At 43.0% G+C, this 20,216-nt stretch overlaps 1 protein-coding gene and 1 non-coding gene across 3 annotated transcripts in view; one reads left to right on the forward strand and one right to left on the reverse strand.

Annotated features, from left to right (window-relative positions):
* Positions 1-20,216, reverse strand: part of ncam2 (neural cell adhesion molecule 2) — a 407,658-nt gene that overhangs the window by 181,079 nt on the left and 206,363 nt on the right. The window lies entirely within an intron of this gene.
* Positions 6,204-6,256, forward strand: LOC115179883 (U7 small nuclear RNA). Its single transcript, XR_003873012.1, has one exon. It is a non-coding gene; the product is annotated as a U7 small nuclear RNA (small nuclear RNA).

Here is a 20,216-nt window from a genome sequence, read left to right on the forward strand (position 1 = left end):
AGTACCTAGGGACATGGATAGGGTATGGTGAGAACAATGGAGTCTGAAACCTTAAAGATTTTAAATAGTTTATCTGGTGATTCTCTCTTCAATATTGTTTTCAGTTGGCTCTCTCTCATTCAACTGACTTGGCTACTCTTATACAATTCTAAATAGCCAAAATACTACAAAACAATTTGTAAAAAGCTAATAATCAGCTTATCTCATAGATACATTTTCATAATGTAATTCTCAACATATCCCTAAAAACAGCAAGTTACATTGTTTCCCATTGTATACACTCTGTGTGAACGTTTGTCTTGTCGCCATGACAATGACAGGCTAACTTGACTGGAGCTAATTTTTGATGACTCTAGCTTCTATGCTAAGAGACTTTATAAATGATTTAAACTATCAAAACATCATCACTACAGACCCTGGTTCAATTCCAGGCTGTATCACAACCGGAAGTGATTGGGAGTCCCATACGGGGCGCACAATTGGCCCAGTGTCGTCCGGGTTAGGGTTTGTAGGCGTCAAAGTCCTCAGTTGCCTTCACTTAGATTAGAAAATGCATGAGATACAGTACCTCAGGTGATATCACACAAAGGCACCCTAGTGTTCCCATCTCAATGGATCACAAGGTAAGGGAATGAGTTTCTAAAGATCCCGTGGATGGTAGTTAGGCTGTCTCTGTATCAAGCTAGAGTCGTTGTAGGCTGTCATTGTAAATAAGAATTTGTTCTTAACTGACTTGCCAAGTTAAAGAAAGGTTAAATAAAATAAATAACGTTTATAATATTTTGTTTATCTGGTGCTTCTCTCTTCAGTTGTCTCTCTCATTCAACTGACTGACTAGGCATGTTAGTGCGAGAGCGCTTGAAGCAGGCCGAAACAAGCGCAACACCCCTTGACTATAAATAAGATTAGGCTACCATATATCTTACATTCTGCCACATTTCAGGTTGGCAACACAGTGAACCCAAACATGAGCAAAAAACAACCTTTCTCCAGTGTTGTGGTACTCGAGACCGGTCTCGAGTCCGGTCTCATGACCACATAATGAGTGTCTCGGTCTTATCTCGGTGATACATTTTTACTTGGTCTTGACTTGGTCTCTGACAGTGAGGACTCATCATTTCTTCCCGAGACCAGCAAAAAACTCATAATTATCAGCTTCCATTAAGTTAGTGCATAAAATCACTTTGCCAGGCCAAATATATGAACTCCATTCTTGAAACATTAATATGTTATCACCTATTGAAATCTGTTGAAAGGATTCCTACTTTACTTGTAACATTAGTGTCTTTTACTTTCATTGAAAAATATCCTCAAACCTTGTTCAAATTTCCTTGACTCCCTGGTAGGGAAGAGCATGGGAAATTGCTATGTGCACTCACTATTAGTGAAGGGAAGATGGAACAATTGTATGTCTTTATATCTATTATAGACATGAATGCGTAGTGGCGAACCTATTGGACCTTCAGTGTGTGACAGGCTTGTGATGTTGAAAGGACAACAACTGTAATAGCAGCGCACTCATGTAGGAGAGTGCACTTTTTGTAAAACAAAAAGGGCCAGTGGTGTAGTGGAGGCTATATGCAGGTATACGCCTTAAACCCACTTTTTTTTTGTGGGAATTGCCTATACTCACTTCTTAATTCCTTCTGTTGCGTTTTAATGTAGTGTAGTATAGGTATACAACTTATTAAATATGTTGTACAACAGAGAAACCCTGCATGCACAAAGTAGCCTACACAATCCCAAAGCATGTGAAATATATTCACATGTGCGCAGCACACATAGCCTAGTTTCAGCGGAATATCATCTGCAGGCTGCAAGAGCGCACAGCTCTCAACTGGTTGTCGCATGGAGCAGCTTACAGAAGAATGACATCGGTAGCCGGTAGGTAGGAAAGACCTTTGCAGTGTTTGTCATTATACCCTGATGAAGACAGCTTGTCTGTCGAAATATTTGACAAACATATTTTTGCATCTGAGCTCCTAGAGTGTGCGGCTCTCCTTTATTTTTTTTAAGTGTTCCACTCCGCTAGCCAGCACCTCGCCTAAATAGGTGTGCGTTTCTTTCGCCTCTAACTTATGATATCTACCAGTAAATGCTAACTAAAGCAACAATGGGTATGCAAACCAGGTATTAACAAAGCTTGGTCCTTAGCCTTGGTTAGTAGGCTATTTGCGAAGTGCAATCCAGTCATCATGCACTGTTTGCATAAACATTTGGCAAGGCTTTCCCGAAAAACCATCCCAATTAAATGTTGACTGCAATGTACGCCTACCTGACATAAATATATAAAGCTGATGTGCATCAATGGGGAGGGCATTTGTTATGCTCAATTGAATTAAAGGGCAACTACACCCTACAAATATAGATTTTATAGATTTTTCCCAGACCTCAAAAACGGTATCCTGATATGTTTAAACATTTTTTTTACATTTTTTTTTTAAATCTATAGGCAAACATAAGATTTTTCCACACAGGGCACCTTTCCTTCACACAGGGCCCACTTCTCCAGGCACCACTACATCACTGCATAGGGCCAGATGGAAAGACAGCAGTTCATTCATTCGGACATAATAAGACAGTAGGTCCCAAACAAAAACACAACCATTAGGCTAAGCATTTCCCAATCAAAGTTTAAGTAAGTTACCGGTGATCTTAAGTTTAAATGCAACAACGTTTCACACACAAGTTATTTTCAAAGAGATGGCAAACAACAAAAGCTGCAATAAGCTGTTGAAAGTTGTTCTTGAAAAGGGAGAAGCTAACAAATTAGCAACACCATTCACTTCGATAACACCTGCTGCAGCCGCTGCAAACTAGCCTACAACAAAAGCTAGCTAGCTAGACTGTGGGATAACTACTGCTCACTATTGCACAGTTACCTGTTGGCCATTACAAGTCAATGTGATTGGTTGAGTCCAATGTCACTCCAACATTTTTCCTAATACAGTTGAATGACATACGCCTTCTACCTAGCTTCTGATGGCTTAGCCAATAGCTGACTTAGCTAGTTAGATTTATCTCCCCAGAGACCACCAAAGAAAGATCCTGATTGGATAATGTTCTCTCTTCAATGTTAACATTTTCCTTTCTAACAAAAACTGAAGAGATTAAATCAGAACAACATTGAAAAGAATAATATAATTATTATTATTTCATAAATGCTTAACCTTTCTCTGAAAGCGTAGAAAGGCCCTCATTGTTCCCCATTGTGTTCGGGTTAGTAAACATTTATATAGTGGCTCTTTTGCCCTCAGCATAAATTGTTTCACCATTCTGAATGTCTAAAGAATACAAATTTTCCTCTGAAATATGAACACAGAAATACTGGACATTTTGAATTCCTATGGAGGCAACTTGACTAAATTACAGTCATGGTCTTGAATTGGACTCGCATTTTTCTAGTCTCGGTCTTGACTCAGTCTCGGACCTCTCGTCCCCCTCCCGGTCTTGGTCGTGACTCGGTCTCGCCCACCCTCCACTCTTGGTTTTGACTCGGACTTGAATCGCTCCGGTCTTGGCCTTGAATCGGTCTTGCGTTAGGTGGCCTCGAACACAACACTGCCCTTTTCACACCGTTTCCCTTTTTCTTTGATGTTACAGACAAACTAGGACTAATAATAGTAGCCTGACTGACTTCAGAAACATGCCCAACGCAAAATGAATAAAGATGGTACCATATGATGAGTATGGTATTTCCATAATCTACATCTACCATGGTATAAATGGTGCAATATCATGGTATTATTTAGGTGCATGGCAGTACCATCATCCTTCAAAGCTAAGATCATAATACATTTCCATGATTCAGATTGATACCATGGTATAAATGATGCAATACCATGGCAATGATTAGGTACAATGCCAGTATCGTGGTAGTACCATCATACCTCAAAGCTAAAACCAATGGTACATTTCCATGATTTAGACTATACCATGGTATAAGTGAAAGTACCATAGTAGTACCATGGTATGAATGAAATAACCATAATAGTACCATGGTAGATTTTAAGGGACAGCACGAGGCTTCAGCTCAACAGAAACAGTGTGAATAATATAAACTTCTATAAAACATGCTGCTTTTTCTCTCTCTTCTCAAGTGACACATTTTTGCCTTTTTACACCACTGAAATGGGAGTCACACATTGAAATTGAAGAGCAAGTGTCAAGACAGCCATTTCGATTAGTCTTTTCTTTTCTCATAGTATTGCATGAATTCTGGATAAATAGGGTAAAAGGGTAAAGAGTCTGGACAAATTGTGAGTTTGATGGCCAATTTGGAGACTGACTTCAGTCTTGCAGAGTCTGGGGAATAAAAGGCCCAAAAATTACACTATACAGTTGATCTGGCTTAACTGTTTTGACTGCTAGTTGCCCCACCACCGCCCGGACTACACTGCCTTCATTGAATCATAGAGAGACAGATGGCTGATCCAATACCTCCTCCTAATCTCCACACTCCCTGTTCTTCATCCCTATGTCCCCCACTCCTCAACACCATCCTCCCTTGCTCCTTTTACCTCGTCAATGAATGTGGAGTGATACACACACACAAAGTGCACGCTCAAGCACACACACACACACACACACACACACACACACACACACACACATTTGGCTGAAAGCATGGGTATTACTCGAATAGCCGGCCGGCCTACCCTTGACTCATCCTCCATGTGTTTACCTGGCAGCTCCCAGAGCCAACACCATCTCCTAAAATACACATTCACTCAGTACCCCACCTCAATTCTTTGCTACCAGCGTAAAAAACACACACACCTAGACAAACACATACACACAGGCAGGAAAGATGCACACGCACACACACACACACACACACACACACACACACACACACACACACACACACACACACACACACACACACACACACACCAGCATTAAACACACACACTTTATATACCCACACATCACCCCCTGGACAAGGTGCCTGTACCGGGCATGGAATAACAATGTGAAAAACACTATAAGCTCTCTGGTAAAGAGACAAACCTCAATGCCCGCTGTTCATTAGCATGGTACTAATTGGTGCCATGTTGGACTGCATTCCTGCTATGTTGGCAGGAAACAGGGTTCTGTCAGTCTACGTATTTTTACCTCTGTGTCTGAGCCTAGCTCTAAAGGAAGGCTCTGACCTCGGGATAAAACAGACACTTTGTGTGTGTGTGTGTTCATTTCCATTCACTGCTTTGACAGCATATTGGCAGGACGGCACCCACAATGCTCTGCACCCACAATGCAAAGGGACTCAGTGCTTTAAACATCCCTCAATTCACACCCCCACATGAAAAAATACTACGGTTTACAATAGAATACAATAGTACTTACCATATAATTATGTAATACATTTTTGTATACTGTAGAATAATATACTACACACTGTAGTATCCCTCGATCATGTGTAGTACTTACTACAGAATTGTGTAGTATAAAAACACTAGTAAATACTACAGTAATGTCTGCAAAAACACTGCAGTTTCTTAACCATAGTAATAATACAGAATGTAATGTGCATATACCCTGCCCATTCCCCTGCCCCATATCTCAATGTGTGACACACATAGGGGAGAAACCTATGCTGAGTGTACAAAACACCTGCTTTTTTCATGACATAGACTGACCATGTGAAAGCTATGATCCCTTATTGATGTCACTTGTTAAATCATGTAGATGAGAAGGGAAGGAGACAGGTTAAAGGAGGATTTTTAAACCTTGAGACAATTGAGACATGGATTGTGTAGGTGTGCCATTCAGATGGTGAATGGGTATGACAAAATATTTAAGTGCCTTTGAACAGGGTATGGTAGTAGATGCCAAGCACACCAGTTTGAATGTATCAAGAACTACAACGCTGCTGGGTTTTTCACACTCAACAGTTTCCCATTTGTATCAAGAATGGTCTACCACATCAAAGGACATCCAGCCAACTTGACAAAACTGTGGTAAGCATTGGAGTCAACATGGGCCAGCATCCCTTTGAAACGCTTTCAACACCTTGTAGAGTCCAAGCCCCGACTAATTGAACTGGTTCTGAGGGCAAAAGGGGGTACAACACAATATTAGGAAGGTAGTGTACATGCCAAGTATAGACCATATATAGTGTTCCTTACAGGTTATAGAAAAGAGCAGAAGCTCTGACCTATCCATTCAGACCCCAGTCCTACCTACTTACAGGTTATGTAAAATGTGCTATTTTAGTATTTCTCCAGTAGGTTTCCTCATAGAGAAAGCCCCCACTTCTATATACTACAGTAATGTCCACAAAACCACTACAGTAAATACTATGGTATATACTACCATTTTCTTTTACTACAGTATTTATACTCCAGTAAACTGTAAAATACTACAGTATGCAATAGTATACGTCAGTGAATAATACAGTATAAAGTCCGCAAAAACAAAACATTAAATAATATAGTCTTTTTTTCCTGTGGGCAAAGACAATAGTGTGTCCCAAATTGCATCCTATTGACCAGAACCACATGGGCCCTTGTGAAAAGTAGTGCACTACATGGGAAATAGGGGACCATTTTGGATGCAGACAAGGAGACCCTGACAATAAGCCAGGTTGAAATGGAGTTTGATTGTTCTGTATAGAACTGACATGTAAGTGGGCTAGTTACTTTGCTCTGTTTCAAAGAGCAATTGTTATAATTATGTTGTAGAATAATTTAATACAGTGGTACATCACTAACATCCAAAGAGGCATGCAAGCAAACACATGCCCCCCACACTCACACACACACGCACGCACACACACACACACCCTTGACAATAACCCATTGCTGCTAGCCAAGCCTGTGCCGGTGGGAATATCTACTATTGATCTGTCCCATTCTGGGCTAAAGTAAATGTACTATTCACAATCTGCCTTGGACTCTAATTCCTATTTGAGCGATAGTCCGATATTACTGGAGCTTTGCCTGGAGTGGGATCTATTCCAAGTCTAAAGAGAGTGACTCTATTGTCTCCTGCTTTATATAGCCTGTTGGGTGAGCCAGAAAAGCGGCCTGATGTTGGAGTATAGTACTGTACATTAATGGATGAGTTATTGTTGTCTGATGTTGACCTGAAAGTGTGTGCAGTTCTGGCTGTTCTCAGTTGACATCAGTAATGTGTGAAATGTGACAGTGGAAATAATGGAGAGCAGTAATGAGTCATATGAGTCGCACTACTTTTCAACAATTTCTTTCTCTGGTCTAAAATGAATATGTGTAGGTGAAAAGGATCATGAATGGGTGAATACTGAGAGTGTGTTTTTTCTTGTGTTGGAGTATTGGAGTGTATGTGTAGGTGGTCTTTCTGTTTGTGAATGTGTGGCCATGGACTGGAGAGTGGGTGAGTATGTTTGTAGGATGAAACGTATAAATTAAGGAAAGGAGGAAAGGAATGAAAAGGAGGAAGAAGCAGGGAAAGAAGGAAGGCATGAGGGAAGGAAGGAAAGAAGGAAATAATAAAAGTAGTAAAAAAGCAAAGGAATGGAATAATACAATGAAGGAAGGAACAAAGGAAGGATGGAAAGAAGGATATCAGGCTAGAGACACTGTGCCATCCCTTGTGCCAGGCCTACTCTGCTCCAAACTGTTTACTATGTTCCCTGTCTAACCATCTGCCTATAGGGCTCCTGAAGGGCTACGGCTGGCTGCATTTGTGCCTGTCTGGCTTTGCGAGGACCCCAGTCTGCTGATAGCTGTCTGAGCGCGTGTCCGTCCTGTCTAAATGGGTCCCAGGGCTTGAGTGACTGCTCTGGCTGTGTGTGGCTTAATGAGTTAGAGCAGGAAAACACACAGCTAATGAAATGCAAAGACAGACAACCCCGTGCTCCTCATCCATCTGAATAAGGGCAGAGCCGAGCAGGCAACAGATGGTCGGTCTGCATAATGAGTCACACACACATATCCACACACACACACACACACACACACACACACACACACACACACACACACACACACACACACACACACACACACACACACACGTAAGCATGTACAAGCACACACAAGGAAAAGATGCATGTCGATTCCACAGGTTACACAGATTACACACTCCAATGAAGAGCAGGAGTAAACATTATGTAACATCAAGGCCATTCTGCCCCTGTATTGAAGTCCAATATTTTCTCTACAGGCTCATTGTTAGAACAGCAATGCATGTGCCAGTGCATTTAAAGTGTGTCTTTCCACAAAACAGAGTGAGAAACAGAGCAAGAAACTGAAAGACAAATAGAGAAAGAGAGAGATGGATAAAAGAGAAAAGAGACAGAGAAAATATAAACACACAGACAGAGAAAGAGAGAGAGATGGGCTAACCACACAGACACCATCTCATTAAGGTCCCTGTCCGGAGTGCGGGCGCCAACCGTCAATAACAGTCATCACAGCGGGAAACCAACCTGGGGGAGGAGAGGAGGGCTGGAGGAAGTCTCCCAGTACTCTAGCAGCTTTGCGGTCTGGTGGAATCTCAGTCACACGTTCTACATTCCATTAATTACACCGGGACACCAGAAAACTTTGGGACCCCGCGAGGCATGGCAATCTCATAAATCAAATGTGGCGGACTGGGTTCAGATCATTTTTAATAAGTCCTCAGACCTGGACTTCGACCTTGTTTCACTGAGCGAACACACACACACACACAATATCCATTAAACTCTGTCTGGCTGCAATCTCGGTGCAATCATATTAAATGGTTAATTAATGTGATTACTATTGTTTCTTGTCTTATTTGACATACTGTCTGAGCAACTCGGTCAATATGGCTAACATAGTTAAAATTAATTATTAAAATAGGAAATTGAAGACTTGAGGATTGGGATTTTGTTGATTAATAGGTGTGTGTGTGTGTGTGTGCGTGCGTGCGTGTGTGTGTGTGTGTGTGCGTGTGTGTGTGTGTGTGTGTAAGTGAATGTAAGCAAATGTGTTTGTTTAAGTGTTGGAGTGTGCGTGTGTGTGTCTGTCCGTGATTGTGTGTGAGTATGAGTGTGTGTTTACGTGTGTGTGAGTATTGGAGTGTATGTGTAGGTGGTCTTTCTGTTTGTGAATGTGTGGCCATGGACTGGAGAGTGGGTTTGTTTTTTTCTGCTTACACTGAGTGGGCTGACGTGTGTGGGTGTGTGTTTGTCTAACAAGCCACGGTAGACACCTGTACACACACACACTCGCTAGCCTCTCATCCCTATACAGAAAATCCCATTATTACTCAGTAAGAGGCTACCTGGGGCTTGCGTCCATGGTCGGTGACCCACACACACACAGCAGTGCCTCAGCAGCACAGGGAGATTTCCAAACATATGATTTGAGATTTTAGTAATTTAGCAGATGACTACACTAAGTTACACTTAGTGTAGTCACGCAAATACCTCCCTGCTTCTAGGCTCACCGCAACGTCACATATCCTACCGGCCCAGTTGTGCTGGGATAGTTGAGGATATAACTTAAGTACCAAGAAAACACTGCTGATAGACGGTAGTGAGAACCAGGCTGGTACCAAGAAAGAGACGTTAATTTCGGACATTTCAAAAGGTCCTGAAGACGTCAATATATGCCTTCGTCAGGCACTCACCCAAAGAAATGGCACAGCACTGGGCTCAAACTCATGAGGCTCAGAGCCAGAACACACTCCTGAGACCACTGCCCCACAGCAGTTCACAATTCTCTAGCAAGCAGTGAGAGTACTTGATGATATTCAGCTTTCCCCAAACCATAGTCCTAACCTTAACCACTCTAAATGAATACCTAAACGTAACCCTTTGATTTGCTTCTGTTTTAACCCTGTAACCATGTGGAATTAATAGGTAAAAGAAAATCTGTTCATCCAACACACACACACACACACACACACACACACACACACACACACACACACACACACACACACACACACACACACACACACACACACACACACACACACCAGAGTGATGGTTACATCTGAAGAGGCCGAATGTCGGTTCACCACTTGCACCCAGTGTGTCCTGACAAGCTAAACACACACACGGACACACACACACACACACACACACACACACACACACACACACACACACACACACACACAGCAGCTGAATAGACGTGTTCACCAGACAGACATTAACATGTGATTAATGTCTCATTAATGTCTCACAAATGTCAAATGGTTAATTTCTCATCAGCATAGATCATGAGCCAACACAAAGCATTCCCGATCCAGATATCTGTCTGTCAGTCAGTGTGTGAGGTGGGGGAGGGGGAGATGGTTTGTGTGAGTCTTTGTATCTGTGTGTGTTGGCTGAGAGTAGAGACAGAGGCCTCAAAGCATCCACACTGGTCCAAGTCAACATATTCCAAACTTGAGAGAGAGAGGGCCAAAGCATAATCACGCATGCAAGTCCAAGCTGATTGGCTCAATGGCGTGTGAAGTCTGAGCCGATTGGATGAACGGCACCATGAGGTCCAATGCAAGTGGCCAGACTAACCACCAGGCTTGACCGCCAGCAGAAGGCTGCGACAGCTGCACTCCACACCTACATCTCTCAGACACACACTCACACTTTCTCCATCTACACAGGGAGTGAGTCCAGGACACCGTCTTGGCAGCATTTCCATTCTGCATGCAATGTCACTCTGGCCTCATGTGGCATGGTCGAGCTGTTTGACCACGTACAAACTCTGTCACAGTTTGTGCTGAATGACAGTCATGTGTAACTGTTACATATGCATGCCATCTCTGGCAGCCATGGACCTAGAGCGCTAGAAGCTCTGGCATTACCATTTAGAGTGGGGAGTGGTACAACATGCTTAATACATGGTTCATCTGCTGTGTGGAAATCAACAGATACCCAACTCCGTCTCCTGTGTCCCAGCTCGCCATCCTTCCCCACATCCAAAAGCTATTAGCTTGAGCCCAATCCATCATTGTTTCTCTCTCCTCCAACCAACTGGTTCTCTCTCTCTCCCTACACAAAATACACACTATACAGTTTAAGACCACTATTAACCATTTGGTTCGGGAAATTTCAACATTTACAAGTAAGGTCTCCAGCTTAGACAACAGAGCCTACAGTACAGTAAAAGTAATACACAATGCAGTGCCTATAATAAAAGTGTTCAACCCACTGTGGGTTCCTGTCAGTTGAGTAGCACAGGAGCATACATTATGGGGGCAGACTGCCTAGCTGCCTGGCCGCCCTTATCGGTCCAGCCTGCTCTGGAGCTGGGAATGAGGGCCAGTCACGGTTCTTTGGTCTGCCAGGAGATGGGTCATTATTACGGACAGCCCATGTGTGTCTGCGGCCCTCTCTCATCTGGAAGTCTCTTATATTCTTGGCAGCTTTGCGGGCACATTCTGCCTTTTCTAAGGGCCCAATGTGAAAGGATGTCCATAGTGCTCATTGGAGATGGAAATATGTAGCTACAGTACATCGAAAAGGTAGACTAAGATGTGTTTCACTCCATCAATGGAGTCTGCATCCCAAATGACACCCTATTCCCTTTAAGTTATACTACTTTTGACAAGAGCCCAATGGGCCTCAGTCAAAAGGAGTGCACTTTCCCGTGAATAGGGTGTCACTTGGAACGTAAAGGGAATGTTTTATAATTGAATGATACAGTCTGTGGACTCACAGTTCTAATTGGCTCATTCATGCCCTCTCCTCTGCAACTATTTCCCAGCTAGTTGCTGTATTGAAAGTGTGTTCTCAGACAATTTGTAAGATAAGGGTTAAATAAATAAATATTATTTGTGACCTGACAATACCTTCATAATTGCAAACAACTGAGGGGATGTAGAAATGTATTTAATTGTAAATTGGTCACCATAATCTGTTTTGGGTCAGTACTCAATGGGGAGACAATAAACCTCGAATTAATGAATACACTTTATTAACCCTACAATGGAAATTGGATTTGTCAGCAGTATAAAGATGCATACAGGGACAATAAAGACACACAGGAATAATGCTTAAAGATGACATTGTTTGTTTTTGTGAAATTGTTCACATTTTTTATTACACTGAAAATGTGTCAATTAATTCTGTATAGATTATGTTTCACTAAGAATGACTTGACACAAACATGATTCCTTCTTTTTCCTTCCTTCCTTCCTTCCTTCCTTCCTTCCTTCCTTCCTTCCTTCCTTCCTTCCTTCCTTCCTTCTTTTTTTGTTCCTTCTTTCTAAAATGTGGCATTTATTGTTGTCAGTGTAGAAATGATGTGCCCTCTATTTTTGTGAGTGGATGAAACAGTTGCCTAGAAAATTACCAGCCAGACCACTAAACATATTGACATTACATTTTATACACATGAAATGTAGGGTCTGCACCCCCCCAACGTCATTATCATGATTGGTACAGTTTTGTTGCCCTCGTGGTCGGGTCTCCGTGGTTTGATAATTAACAAAACCTTATCCGTTAAGCGGAGCTAGTGAATGCCAAGACGGAGGTTGTGAATACCAAATGTCAGTTAGTCATGATATTATCGCCGACACGTGTCTCCACCCGCCGTCATATTATTTGTTTCTGTAATCACCCCTCTCTTTCCAAAAGTGTGGTTTATTAATGTAATGCTAATCGCTGTGCCCTGGCGTGAAATAAGCCGCGGTGGATGGGGGCCAGACTCGCACTCCGTTTTGTTTGTGTGTGTGTGTGTGTATTGTTTGTTTTCTGTATCACATTTGATTTCCATAAAATGTGTTTTCCTCCCACACGACTCAGATTTAGCATTACCATAGATATTCTGGAGGGAGACGACGAGCGTTGTTCCTCATCACTAGGTTAAAAACCTATTTTGTGAACGTTTATTTTTAGGTTGCAGGGAGGTTTAGATAATGTTTTACTCTGGTTTCTTGGAAGTTTTCCTGGGAGGTTCTATTAACGCTCTGAGAAAGTATAGGTTATTTGGATGTTTTTAAATAACTTAAATAACTTTCACTGAATGTTTCAATAACACTGCTAGCTTATTTTGGGTTACCTTTTTTTTTTTACTCAAAATACAGATAGGGCATGTGGAAACGCTTTTTCTTTTTTTTATTGTTAAACGGCATCAGTGAGATTCAAATCTATAACCTTCTGTTCTCTATCCATGGAATTAGGGAATTAGCGCCAACAGGATGGAGGTAGCGTGCCATATTTTCTTAAGCATACAAAGCTGTTCATTTTAGTCATTTTTATCTAACTGTCATGCCCTGACCTGAGAGAGACGGTTTATTTGGGATCTTATTTTTGTACTGCTTTGTAAAGCCTGCAAGACGTGACGGTCGTTTTTCCATTGTTTATTATTTTCTTTAAGTGTTCAGATTTAAAATAAATATCAAGATGAACACATACCACGCTGCACCTTGGTCTACTCCTTTTGACGATCGTTACAGAAGATCCTACCACCTGTAACGCCCTGGCCATAGAGAGGGTTTTTTGTTCTCTATTTTTGGTTAGGCCAGGGTGTGACATGGGTGGGCGTTCTAGGTTTCTTTTTCTATGTTGGTGGTTTTCTTTGTTTCGGCCGTGTATGGCTCTCAATCAGGAACAGGTGTAGATCGTTGTTGCTGATTGAGAGTCATACATAGGCAGCCTGTTTTTCCTTTGGGGTTTGTGGGTGAATGTTTTCTGTCTAGGTTTGTTAATCCTGACAGGACTGTTTGGCTGTCATTCCTTGTCGTGTTTTCTTTTTGTATAGTGTTAATTCGTTTATTAAAATCCTTAATATGAAAACATCCTCTGCTGCACCTTGGTCTCAATCTGATGACGGCCGTTACACAACCAAAGGACCAAGCAGCGTGGGCCGGATGACTGGACCTGGGAGGAAATCCTGGATGGGGCTGGACCTTGGACAAGGCCTGGGGAGTATCACCATCCGCAAGAGGAGATAGAGGCAGCGAAAGCGGAACGGCGATACTGAGAGGAACAGGCAAGGAAACAGTGGAAGCCCGAGAGGCAGCGCCCCCAAAAATGTTTTGGGGGGGCACACGGGGAGATTGGCGAAGTCGGGGTTGAGACCTGAGTCAACTCCCCGTGCTTACTGTGGGGAGCGAGTGACCGAGCAAGCACCGTGTTATGCGGTGATGCGCACTGTGTCGCCAGTGCGCACTCACAGCCCGGTGCGCTCGGTGCAAGCTCCTCACCGTTGCTGTGCTAGAGTTGGCTGTCAGCCAGGAAGTAGTGTGCCGGCTCAGCATTCCTGGTCTCCAGTGCGTCTCTTCGGCCCAGGGTATCCTGCGCCAGCTCTACGCACGGTACCCCCCGTTCACCAGCACAAACCAGTTCGTCCTGTGCCAGCGCTCCACCCTTGCTGGGCTAAAATAACCATCCAGCCAGGACGGGGTGTGCCAGCCCTAAGCTCCAGACCTCCAATGCGCCTCCACGGCCCAGGATACCCTGTGCCTGCTCTGCGCACCCAGTCTCCTGTGCGTCTCCCCAGTCCGGTGAGACCGGTTCCAGCTCCACGTAGGAAACCTCCAGTGATGATCAATGGTCCGAAGCCTCCAGTGATGATCCATGGCACGAAGCCTCCAGTGATGATCCATGGCCCAGAGCCTGCAGCGACAGTCTCCAGTCCGGAGCCTACAGTGACGCTCTCCAGTCCGGAGCCTACAGCGATGCTCCCCAGTCCGGAGCCTCCAGCGACGGTCCCCAGTCCGGAGTCTTCAGCGGCGGTCCCCAGTTAGCGGCGGTCTGCAGCCCGGAGTCTTCAGCGGCAGTCTGCAGCCCGGAGTCTTCAGAGGCAGTCTGCAGCCCAGAGTCTTCAGCGGCGGTCTGCAGCCCGGAGCCTGCAGCGACAGTCTCCAGTCCGGAACCTACAGCGACGCTCTCCAGTCCGGAGCCTACAGCGACGCTCCCCAGTCCGGAACCTACAGCGACGCTCCCCAGTCCGGAGCCTCCAGCGACGGTCCCCAGTCCGGAGTCTTCAGCGGCGGTCCCCAGTTAGCGGCGGTCTGCAGCCCAGAGTCTTCAGCGGCAGTCTGCAGCCCGGAGTCTTCAGAGGCAGTCTGCAGCCCGGAGTCTTCAGCGGCGGCCTGCAGCCCAGAGTCTTCAGCGGCGGCCTGCAGCCCAGAGTCTTCAGCGGCAGTCCGCAGTTCAGAGCCTCCGGCGATGATCCACGGTCTGGTTCCTCCGGTGACACAGAAGCGGGGGGATCAGCGGGCGGGGTGGGGGCTACGCCCCAAACCAGAGCCGCCGCCAAGTATAAATGCCCACCCGGACCCTCCCCTATAGTTTCAGGTTTGCGGCCGGGAGTCCACACCTTTGGGGGGGGGGGGGGGGGGGTACTGTCACGTCCTGACCTGAGAGAGACGGTTTATTTCTCTATGTTGTTAGGTCAGGGTGTGGGGTGGGCATTCTATGGTTCTATGAACACATACCACGCTGCACCTTGGTCTACTCCTTTTGACGATCGTTACACTAACAGACCCCATTTCAAAGGAAACAATAATTTCTTAGGATCAGGTGTGGCCAATTAGAGGGCACGGCACCACTCCTGAATACACTTAACAAGATAGAGGTTAGAGAGAGTCTTGTCGATGATGAAAATGGAATGTAAGAATGTTTTTAAATAACATTCATTTACTCGATACTAAAGTTTTCTTGTGGTTTTAATGGAACATTTTCTTAATATTCTCTGAACTGTGAGAATATTACTTTAAATAAAACAATAAGGAAACATTATGCTGAAGTACTGAAATTCCTACAGAAGAATGTTGTTTCTTAACGTTCTCTGAACAATTGGAGAACATTCCCATTGTCAAACCAGTTGGAGAACATTCCTAGAACATTACCAAAAATAAATGTTTGAACTTTAGGGAAACGTTCTGTTAAACTAATGAAATAGGAAGAAAATAGTGTTTTTTGTCAAGTTCCTGCTGAGAATGTTCCAAAGCCAAGCAACTATTCTACACAATTCCCAGAAAGTTATGGTAAGGTTGTATGCAAAATAACCATAGGACAACCATGCTCTCACCAAGCTCTAAGAAACATATGGTTCTCAGAACGTTATGTGCTAGCTGGGATAGGAATCAGAACCACCGAGACATTATACCAGTTATCTGATACAATAGTATCATAATCGGATGAAGACGACAATTAGGATTATCCCCAGCAAAGAAATCCTCCTTTTCTGCCCTGGAAATCTCAACACATAACAGAACCATTAACTGAAATATGGAAGTAATGTGAGCAGTGAGAGTATGGCAGTAGCGGAACACGTGCATCTGCGTGTGTGTGAATACGTGCAGAAATATTTGTGTGTGTGCGTGTGTTTTTGTAGTGTGAACAAGAGAGCAAGAGCCCCCTCAGGACACAAAGCATTGAGATCAAAAACGGAGGGTTAGTAAACAATCAAGGCGCAATCTGCACACAAGTCACTAATGAGCTAGCAAGCTAGCAGGAGAGCTAGCGAGAGAGACACAAACGTCATGGGGTTGTGGGTAGTGGTGTCATCTCCCTAAAGGGGAAAGAGAGCAGGGCAGAGGAGGGGAAAGAGGAGGAGAAATGTTTTGCCTCTGGGTCTCTACTTGTGGCATGTCGTTACATTTCAATTAAGACAGTCGGTACACACACTCGCACTCACCCACGCCATACTGTGAGACAAGTGGGTTCCCTATTGCTTTACTGTGGGCGGGGACTGGTGCCAATGTGCTTGGACGGATGACTCGAGCACTGTGCCCAGGCAGTTTCTGGAGTTACGATTATGACTGCTGGTTGTGAGTGAGCGAGAGTGAGTAAGTTGCTTACTGTGTTGGGTGATTAACCTTTTGAGAGGGTATTATTAACTCTCTCTCTCTCTCTCTGTTAACAGGGGAGGTACCGAGGGATGGGTGCCACTAGGGATGTGGTGGTCATGAAATTTTGTCAGCCGGTGATTGTCAAGCAAATAACTGCCTGTCTCACGGTAATTGACTATTAATTAAAAGACCTTTGGAACATCTAAATGTAAAAAAGTATAATAAATCCATGTAATATAGCCTACACCATCACAATAAATCCATTATTTATTTTAGACAGGTCTAAACAAACATGATATGAATAAAATGTAGTTTATTTCAGAAGAACAGAATAGCATACTCTGAGTTGTCCTTATGTTAGGCCCTGATCTGGCTATGCCATATGGCTGTGGGCTACGCTAGTTCATCTCGCAGACAATATTTGCTTAGAATTCCATGGATATTTTCTCCAAACAATTTGAGAGAGTGCGCACATGCGGCTATTCTGTGTTGAGCAGTTAACAAAGAAACAGTTACTCCAATATGCTTAATTTAGAGTTATTTATGTAACTTTAGTAAATGTTGGGCTATATTTTAAGATTTTTTTACACATTCTAAGGCTGCATGATGCAACTCTAATGATGAGTCGCTCATTCACAATTTACAAGCACTTGATAATTCTTCGAATTTCCCAGCTTCATCCCCTTTGTGTGGCTGTAATGCCCCCTAAAAAAATACATGCTTTTGCGGCCAGTTGCCGTTGTACCCTTGGGCTGAATATAATAATTATAATTCCTTTCTCCCGGCTGAGTGCCAAAGCACCTCTCACTCACGTGGCTCTCAGTCACCTGATCGGGTCTTTCTCACAGCCTACAAGTGAAGACAGACACATCGGGTATGAAACTGCGTGCTTCCTTATCCAATTCCGAGATGCATATTGAAGATATTGGAAAACCTGTCCACATTTGCTTTTCGTCAGTCAACAAGATGAGTAGGCCTAACGAACAGCAAAAACACTAGCCTATGTCAATCTACTATCCTGTCATGACTTTCCTTCCTGGGTAAGGATCAAAGGAGCCGGATGAGCTAGGCCAATGGCTGACAGATAGCCAAACTCTCTTTCTCTCCTGGGTGACGATCAAAGATAAAACTTTCTCTCTCGGGCCCTGCAGTATTGAAGAAAGGAATCTGATGTGTGTAGAGAGAGAATCTGCCGCCAAAACTCCAACATCCAAAATTGGGTAATGAAACAATATTTCTAACATAAAGAATGTGGGAAATGGTTGGTGGGGAACCAAAACATTACAAATGTAAACGTGTTTACATTTGTATACAAATGTATATGTCCCAGTTGTCAGATTTACATCTAAATGTTGTACAACGTATATGATTAAATATGAAACTATTTGTGAAAAGATAGTAATTTGATTTTAGCCTTCTAAATGAGATAATTGTTGTCATAAAGTTTTACCCAGTCAGTAACCACGCCCACTTGAGCACAGATATTATGCCAATAGGATGGAACGCCCCTTTTGCCAGAGTGCTTATAAAGGACTCCTAACAAAAATTACATCAGACTAGTATACGTGCAGCTCAAGCTGAATACATTACGAATAGTTAAATCTCTACAGACCAGCGTGACTGACAGTGTGAGCTGAATGTTACAAAATGGTTAGAAACTCTGAAACTTTCAACAGAGAAGAAGAAGACTAGACTAAGACATGCACTGCCTGCAACTCTGCATGTAACGTAGTCTAGGAAACTCAACCGAAGATGAGAGGGGAAGAATAGTTCCCTCGCACCACCATGTGGTACTCTGATGTATCCATTCTAACGAACACTTCCAGAACAAAGAAGCCTACTACAACTACAAAGGACATTGTTACCTCTGGTGGACAACCGGAGACTTACACAACCAGAGTCTTACATTCCTCGATAACTTCCCAGTGAACATTGAGTGGGAAGACAGAAAGACATCTAAGCGTAAATATACGTTGCATTTCTAAATCCAAATGAGCGGTTGTTAGTGTGCTAAATATTCATATTTACGGTGAGCATATTATTCAACTGTATGTACGATAGTTGAATTCCTTTGTCTTTCCCTTTGAGAGACTTTCTGAATCCTCAATTTTGTGTAACAAGCCGTAATATCGGGTTAGTCCACTAGGGCCTTTATTGCATTATGTTAGTAATCAATTCAACCTATACTGTGTGTTTTTATGTATTTATGTGTGATTATTTAGTTAGTAAATAAGTAATTATTAAGCCAATTTGTGTATCGCTGATTCATCATTTAGGTTAGGGTTCGTAAAGATTTACAGATTATGTGACGTTCAGAATGAGACTGATATGAGGAAATGATTGACTGTTATGATCGAGATATTCTAATATATTCTTGAGTTAATTCGGGAAACGGTAACTCATTAAACAAACTTTTGGTGGTGCCCCAAATTACTAATGAGTTAATTGTTACATGATACATTTTATCACATAATAATTAAACATAGTTCATTGATTCAATTACGTAATAGGCATCACATTAATGGTAGTCACGTCACGACACCCCCATAGTACAAAAGTTGACCTCTTCTATTCTGTACAAGAAATAAATAATCCAAACATAGTCTGGGATAGTTGTGGGATGGGGTAGATCCCAAATTAATAAAACCACTTGCATCAAAAAACTGTTTTAAGCAATGAGCCTGACACAACAGACGAACGATCAGCTTAAAATGTTGATACACTTTTAGGCTATTTCTTCACATTATAAGCGCAGCAATGCGCACATGGCAGTAGGCTATAAGAGTGAATGTTCCATTAGCAAGAAAACACCATTCTCAAAAGTGACCACAAATGTGATCATGCATGTAATGCTTTTATTTAGAAAGATGCATTTTTATGGTGAAAATTATCTTACCCAAACTTGAAATGCAGGCACTGCTTATGTATGCCAGTTGTTGTGATACAAACCTTATGAAAACATATACAGTAGGCCTATGGGCTTGGCTACATGAAGTGTGTGACAGTTTAATAAAGCACACACTGTTTTCCTCAAGCTTGGGTATCATTCGCAAGTGACTGTACATCATTTGTGATAGGCTAATATTGTCACCCAACACACTATTCTTGATTTAATCTTGTCTTTACATATACAAAATAATATACAGTACCAGTCAAAAGTTTGGCCACACCAACTCAGTCCAGGGTATTTCTTTATTTTTAGTATTTTCTACATTTCTCATGGGCTCTCATGAAGTGTTAAATTAGATTTTCGATTACATTTGCATTGATGTCAGAGTGATTAGAGGGACAATAGAGTGCTGAGTACCAGACAGTTAGCAAGTTTGGTAGGCTACTAATGACCATCAGCAGCATCAGAGCTTGGAGAAACCTAATTATGGTGACTAAAAGGTCACGTGGAATTTGACTGCCGTCATGACTCGTGACTGCCGGTGTGGCTGTAATACAGTCACCGTATCAGCCCTAGGTGTCACTTTCTTCCTCTATTATTCTCTCACATTTCTGGG

This window comes from Salmo trutta, chromosome 39 (assembly GCF_901001165.1).
Source record: "Salmo trutta chromosome 39, fSalTru1.1, whole genome shotgun sequence".
Taxonomy (NCBI): Eukaryota; Metazoa; Chordata; class Actinopteri; order Salmoniformes; family Salmonidae; genus Salmo; species Salmo trutta.